Source organism: Gobio gobio (genome assembly GCF_949357685.1).
Source record: "Gobio gobio genome assembly, chromosome: 5".
NCBI lineage: Eukaryota > Metazoa > Chordata > Actinopteri > Cypriniformes > Gobionidae > Gobio > Gobio gobio.
The window spans coordinates 43,056,093-43,063,405 of NC_137101.1; the positions used below are offsets into that span (position 1 = coordinate 43,056,093).

At 38.7% G+C, this 7,313-nt stretch overlaps 1 protein-coding gene across 1 annotated transcript in view; it reads left to right on the forward strand.

Moving 5' to 3' along the window:
- Positions 1-7,313, forward strand: part of LOC307126546 (uncharacterized protein) — a gene marked incomplete at its 5' end in the record, with an annotated part of 1,586,879 nt that overhangs the window by 1,563,469 nt on the left and 16,097 nt on the right. The gene's annotated exons all lie outside the window — the stretch shown is intronic.

Genomic DNA, 7,313 nt, shown 5'->3' on the forward strand with positions numbered 1-7,313 from the left:
ACGTCGTGTTCCAGCAAATAGCCACTTGTTAGGGGACAGTGGTTATCCTCACACCTTACCTCAGTCCTGACCAGGGGTCACAGTTAAATTACAACAGGTAATAGTGACAGCATACAATTAATGTGTGTGGAACAACAAATGTGTTGCAGAAGTATTTGTAGGCTACACCCATAAATAACCTACCATTATGGTTTGAAAATATGCACTGAATTCTGTTAATTTTCATTAACTCACAGAGCTCACAAGAAACAAAGCTGTAGTTGAGGTATTGGTCAACTAAAGAGACGCTTTCACATTTTGCATGGAGAGGTGCGACTGGCACCAGGAAAGTTCTGCAAAGTGATAACAGCCTGTGCAGTGCTCCATAACATCTGTAAAGCTAGACAAATTGCAGACCCTCCCACGGACACTCACGCTGATGAAGAGGATGATGAAGAATACCCTCCACAAGGGAGGGATCTGTCCCAAAGTGGGAATCCCTACAGAGCCCAGTTTACCAATCTGCATTTCATGTAAGTTACAGTGAATGCAATATAAATATCGAGACTAAACAGACACACCATAAGTAAAATTTTAATGAGAAAGAAATTATGAAGACACAAAAGAAATCATTTGTTATTAATTTTATTTTTGAGTAGCTCTGTTTTTAGCTTGTAGTACTCCTCCTTTAAATGGAGTACTACTTTCTTCTGCTTTAGGACATCCATCTGTTGCTCAAGTTTTTTCTCTATTAGGGAAGGTGTTGGGGCAGCTGCGGTGGCAGCAGAAGTCAGGGAATGAGGCACCTCGGGCTGAGGGTCGCCCATCTGCGATGTCAACGGTCTCCATTCCTCTGCTGAAGGCTGCTGAAAGGAGAAACCGTTTAATCTGTTATTTAGTTTTTTTACGCCAATTTGTTTTTGTTCAGTTCATATAATGCCAGATAGAAATATGAGAAATGGCCTTGACTATGTTAAATAAAAATGGGTCTTTATATTGCGTTACTTGGCTCTTGGTTTATTACAATGACCATTTTTGTAGTTCCACCAGCTGAATCATTGCGCTGTCTGTGCCCTCCTTCAAAACAGTAATACTCGTTTCTGAGTGACCTAAGATGTTGAGCACTGTTTCGGCTACTTGGGACAGCTGTTTAGCAGGTGGTCCACCTCCTAGACAACAATAGTGGAACACATGTACAGTATACATATTGTTTGAGATAACTTTGTCAGTGGTTTTAAAAAAAGAGTTATAGCACTCACCTGTGCGTGATGACTCCCGCTTGTGTGCTGCAATTTCCCCTCTGGCTTTTGATTGCAACACGTACCAGCGTTTCTCGCAGTCTTCACTGGTGCGCACAAGCGGGGGGAATGAACCATTAATAGTTTGTGCTATAAGCTCCCATGTCTGCTTCTTGCCCGTGCTGTGACACCCGACCCGAATTTACCTTTAAGGATGTCCTTGTGTTCATCCACTAACTGTGCCAACAGTAAACACTGTTCCTCTGTCCAGTTGGGCTTTCTCGCCCTTCTTGTTTTGGATTCCATGTTTGCTGCATTAAACCCAACTTTCAAACCACCAATTAAATAGACATGCCAGCAATCAGTGTAATTGGAAAGAGTGGAACAATGTTTATAATTCTAAGCCAATCAAATACCTTATAGGAAATTAACAGCATCGTAAATAATAAAAGGATTTATATATATATAATGTGTATATAATGTGTATATATATAATCTCTTCATTACGATAAAAGTTTTTGTATTTTCCTTGCTCAGAGTTTCTCTCAGATCGGTCCCGAATAGCTCTTAAGCTAATACTCCTACGTAAAACTTTTTAAGCTAGATAAGGAGTTTTCTGAGAGGACTCTTAGAATCTTTATGAATATGGGCCCTGAATAGCAGTATTTTTATATACTTATTTACAATTATATCAAACAGAAACAAAGCACAAACATTTGCTTGACCAGCCGCAGCAGCAGCACATTGCAAAATTATTTATTTACCTCCAACTCTCTGTGCAGAACACAATCCTTGCTCCCTGCATCTCCCCAACCATTTCCTCCACCATAATCTTTTTTCTTTTTCTCCTTTTCGCTGCAAATCAGTGCACAGCTTGCGCTCGTGCGGACGCGTCGGGTATAAACAAGGCTTTACAGACCTCTCATTAGCCAGCTGTACATAGGCATATACCTGCATTGAGAGAAACCTCGCAGCTCAACATAACACAGCTTTTCTTTCCCTTTTCACTGTATATGATGAAATTTATTTAAGATTAAACTAAAAAGTATTTTTTTATAATTTATTTATATAATTGTATATGTGGCTTGTACATTGTATAGCCAGATACCAGTCAAGGTGGCCATGCTGACCCCTGTCCACCGCCGAAAGTGCAAACAGTGGGCATGTGAGCATCAGAACTGGACCACGGAGCAATGAAAGAATGTGGACTGGTCTGATAAATCATGTTTTCTTTTACATCACGTGGATGTTCGGGTGCGTGTGTCGCTTACCTGGGGAACACATGGCACTAGGATGCACTATGGGAAGAAGGCAAGCCAGCGGAGGCAGTGTGATGCTTAGGGCAATGTTCTACTGGGAAACCTTGGGTCCTGCCATCCATGTGGATGTTACTTTGACACGTACCACCTACCTAAGCATTGTTGCAGACCATGTACACCCTTTCAAGGAAACGGTATTTCCTGGTGGCTTTGGCCTTCCAGCAGGATAATGCGCCCTGCCACGAAGAAAAAATGGTTCAGGAATGGTTTGAGGAGCGCAACGAGTGTGAGGTGTTGACAAATGATTCTCCAAATCTTTTTTTTTTTTTGTCTTTTTGTCAGTTGCTTTTCACTCATGGTTTTGTGTTCTGGTAACGCTTTAGATTACAGCCTGGAAAGTACTGTATAAGTAAAACAAATTTACAGCGTAACTGTCTGTAATTATATTGTAACTATAAAGTATGAATGTGTAGGTATAAGGGAATAATATGTAATATTTAGGGAATAAAGGGGCAACTGCCAGAAAAAATTAAAAATTATTTAGACTGTAAGTACTGTTTAATTAAGGGGTAATTATCCGTGCAGTTATAGGGTAAATGGGGCTTGTTATTCCATGTAGTTACAGGGCAAGTATGAATCCGCGGGCTGTAAATTAATGTGGTGTTTGCCAATATATAACTTTTTTAATTTACAGTTTATTACTGTTAAAATAAAATTTGTGGGTGTGTCTTTTTATCTTACCCTTTTAACCCTTTCAAACCCACAGGAACATCCACACTACAAAGAGTAAAAGTAACATTGACTACAGCTGTGTCCCAATGTGAAGGCTGCACCCTCTGAAGTCCGCATTTGAAATGCAATTGCATCACAGCGGTGCACTGAAGGCTGTCCCAATTCAGGATGCACCCTCTGAAGGCCGCATTCGAAGGCAGATTGTGTCACCGCGGCGAGACGAAGGCTGCCGCAATTAGAAAGCGACTTCTAAATGCGCCCTCCGTTCCTCAGGCAAAGGAAGGAAACAACATATGGATCCATCGCAGCCTCCCTTACCCCACAATTCATTGCACGCCGGTGATGACAGGATTTGTATAGACTGGTCTGCATTCCCAGGGCACTCGATCAGATTTCTTGTGGCGCAGGATTCAATTTCCCAGTGACATTTAATGCTCCCGACACAACAGCGCAACCGTGTTTGAACTTGAAGTGAACAAAACTTTCTCTAGTGGTAGCATTCACTTGTCTGGCTATCATCACCCCAAGCAGTCTGGGGAGTCTGCTCTGTATTGGCTACTGCACAAGAGGCGTGATCAACGAGCATTATTCAAAAGACTGCACGCAACTGGATAGTCCTTCAACCAATCAGACCACAAGAGGCGTGGTCAACGAGCATAATTCAAATGACTCCAATCAGACCACAAGAGGCGTGATCAACGCATGATCCGTCATCGTGTTAAATCCGCCAATAGCGAGCCAGGTGGATAGGCCAGTCTGTGATTGATTCCTGCAAAAGTGTAACAGAAGAACAGTAGAAATTAATTTATGGGTTTCCAGACTGAGTTGCAGGGCGAAATTAAATCGCCGGCAGATCAGGCTGGGTTTACCCAGTCTAGGCATTCACACCATTCACAGTTCCCTGCCCTGAGCAACCTGGCAAGATAATGTTTAATTTCCCAATTTTAACTTGTATACATTTTATTTCTCAACCATTCTCTCAAAAAGAGGAAACAGTCTGTCTATTCTCTCCCTGCTCTCTTTTTTTCATCCCGCTCCGCTATAGTTTCTATACCTCACCCTCCCGGTCCCGCGTATCTCCCTAAATTTAGATTTCGTTTTCAGAATCTCACATTTAAATTTCCCCTACAGAAAGAGACTGGGGATAACAAATGTAAAATGTAGGCTATGCAATAATTTTATTTATTTTGTCTTATCATACTGTCATCACCGCAAAAATGTCACAGAGAAAAATAGGCTAAATCAAATACGACATGTCACTCAAAATTATAAGCCAAAATACAAATAAATGAAAACTGTTGGCTTACTATCTGTACTGCAAAATGAAGTCTTTTATATGAATGAATGAATGAATGAATGAATGAATGAATGAATGAATGAATGAATGAATGAATGAATGAATGTCGCTCACTTATGACGGTCCCAGTCTCTTCCAAAACCCAACCACAAAGGCTGAATGTTCTCTGTAAAGGTGCACTCGTGGCCGGGATGCACAGAACAATTTTTCTATGTTTTTTTTTTTTTTTTAAACGTAGGCCTACATTTATTTTTATAAATACTATACATTGTTTATTTTAGTTATGTAACTTGAAATGTGTAGGCTAAATAAAAGAGAAGGGATTGTTCTGTACATTATTTTTCGTTATGGAAATGTGTAGGCTAAATAACGAAAATAGTGTACAGAACAATCACTTCTCTTTTATGGAAATATGTAGGCTTAATAAAAGAGAAGTGATTGCTTTTTCAAAAGTGTTACATTATTAACAGGCTTATATTTTACATTACCACCTCTGTGAAACTACAGCTAGAGTTACAGCAGCAAACAGTTGTAATGAAGGATTAAAATAAATCATGCACAGCATCATTAAAACATACCGATATCAAAAATCAGCACATGAATCTCAACAATGGTGGCTATAAAAAAAGATCATTCAGCTGCATAATTTATTCATGCTACAGTGCATGCTGGGAGTTTTATACTATGCTGGCACACAGCATGATTGTGACATGAAACTTTGATTGTCACCATTGTTGAGATTCATTTGCTGATTTTTGTTGTCTGTGTGTGTCTAAAACATGCAGAAGTTCAAAATGTTTATGCACAGTATGATTTAAATAGTCTTCAAAATAACTGATAAATGAAACATTGCTGGATATCACGCTGTAGAATGACAGAGATACTATAATCAACTAATATATAATTAAAAGACTTACAAAATTAAAGATTAGATGCAGAAAGGTTAATTAAAGTGGTGTTTGTTACCCTCTTGTTTCATGTAGTAATGACCTTTACTCCGCTAAATAACAGAACGTACACAGCTTATCCGTACATGTGTATGCATATCACACCAGTTCTTAGGTCATTACACATTACACTCCAGTTATTCAGAATCAATTTTAAAGTATGTCTAATTGTATTCAATCCCATAATGGCATTGGGCCAAAATACATATTGATATGTTGGTAGAATAGAAAACAAAAATAGAGCTTGAGAGCAGAAGGATCAGGCCAGTTGACCACCTAGGGTAAATAAAAAAATGCTATTGCATTTATGGCATTTAGCTATTATGCCACCTGCATCTGGAACCGGTATCCAGAGGATGTTATGTGTCACGTCAGTAGCTACCTTTAAAACCCAGATTGAAAACACATCTAACTGAGCAACGTTTCTGCACTGTACTGATCACACTGTTCTTTTCTTAAATTTGATGTGCCTCATATTCATTTTAATCGAATAGAATCCCATTTTAACTAATGTATTCTTTTTTTACATTAACATTTCTTTTATAAAAATTGTTCTAATTCTTTTTTGCTTTGCCTTGCCTAATAGCCACAATATTTTGCTTGTACTAACAGATATGAAAAAGTGACTTTTATGGTGTTAAAAAGCATTTTTAATTATTTGCGTGAGTAGATTACATAAGAAGTCAATGCAAAGACGCGAAAAGACGTGAATTTGCTCTGAGTGTCACCATTGCTGCGAACACGCAATATTCGCTTCAATCTCGTCTTTTGTTCAAGTTGAAAAATTTCAGCTTGAGTGGGAAATTCACATGACACGTTGTCGTGCAAGTCAATTAATCAGCGAAGAGGACACAACTTCTTATTCATACAGAGACCGGACAAAAAAGGAGAAAACGAGTAAGTTGGACTACCTGGTAAGTGATGAAAATATGCGTCTGTTACTTGATTCTAGCTATGAGTTTTACATTGCATTATTAGGAACTGGTTAGCACTGGCATTAGCCAAAGTTAGCACAAACTGACATTCCTGGTGTAGTCATTTCCAAACATTCCAACATTGACTTCCATTCAAACACATGTGAATGCGTCAGACCTGAAATGCAAGAATAGTTTCACATTTTGCTGCGTTCCAAAAGCTCGGGAGATTTTTCCGATTTCTAAAAGGACCAAATCTGAGGTGTGGTCAAATTTTGGCTTTTAATAAAGTCTTGAGGGAAACTTAATCAAGTATGGTCACTCTGTCTGCAGAACATGCAAAAAGAAGGTCGCTGCAATAGGGAGAAATGTTGTAATGCGTGGATGTGTGCTGTGTTATAATGCGTTGCTAGTGACGATGGTCATTATAAGGAAGTAAATGCCACAGAATTGAATCTTGCTTTAAAAAAGTGCATAGAGTTGCTTGTTTTATTTGTTGATTTTCAAATATAAAACTTGAAATGTTGAAATGTTTTCAGTGTGTGCATCCGTTCTGAATACATTTTCATACCGTCCCATCCATACTCGACCGCGGCTTAATGCAACGCGCATATTTGCTTCACTTTTGGTGTGCACACACCGTTAGAGAAGAATCAAACTTGAAAGCACGTTAATGTCAAACACTCATTTATACCGACTGCTATTTCGATGTTAAATCAATTGTAATCATGGAACATGTAAATGAATGTCTATGTGTGTGACTGTATAAATGTTATGTGTGTGGCACCGGTGCAAACTAAATGAATTTTTTTTTTCAAAACAGTATTAAACGCTAAAGTGTAAATCCTTTGTTTTGGAATGTGTTTAATTGAGAAAGTAGTTACAACACAATGTTTTATTAAAATCCAAGAGGACAATGAATGCTAATAGTGTCAGACTTTTTTTTA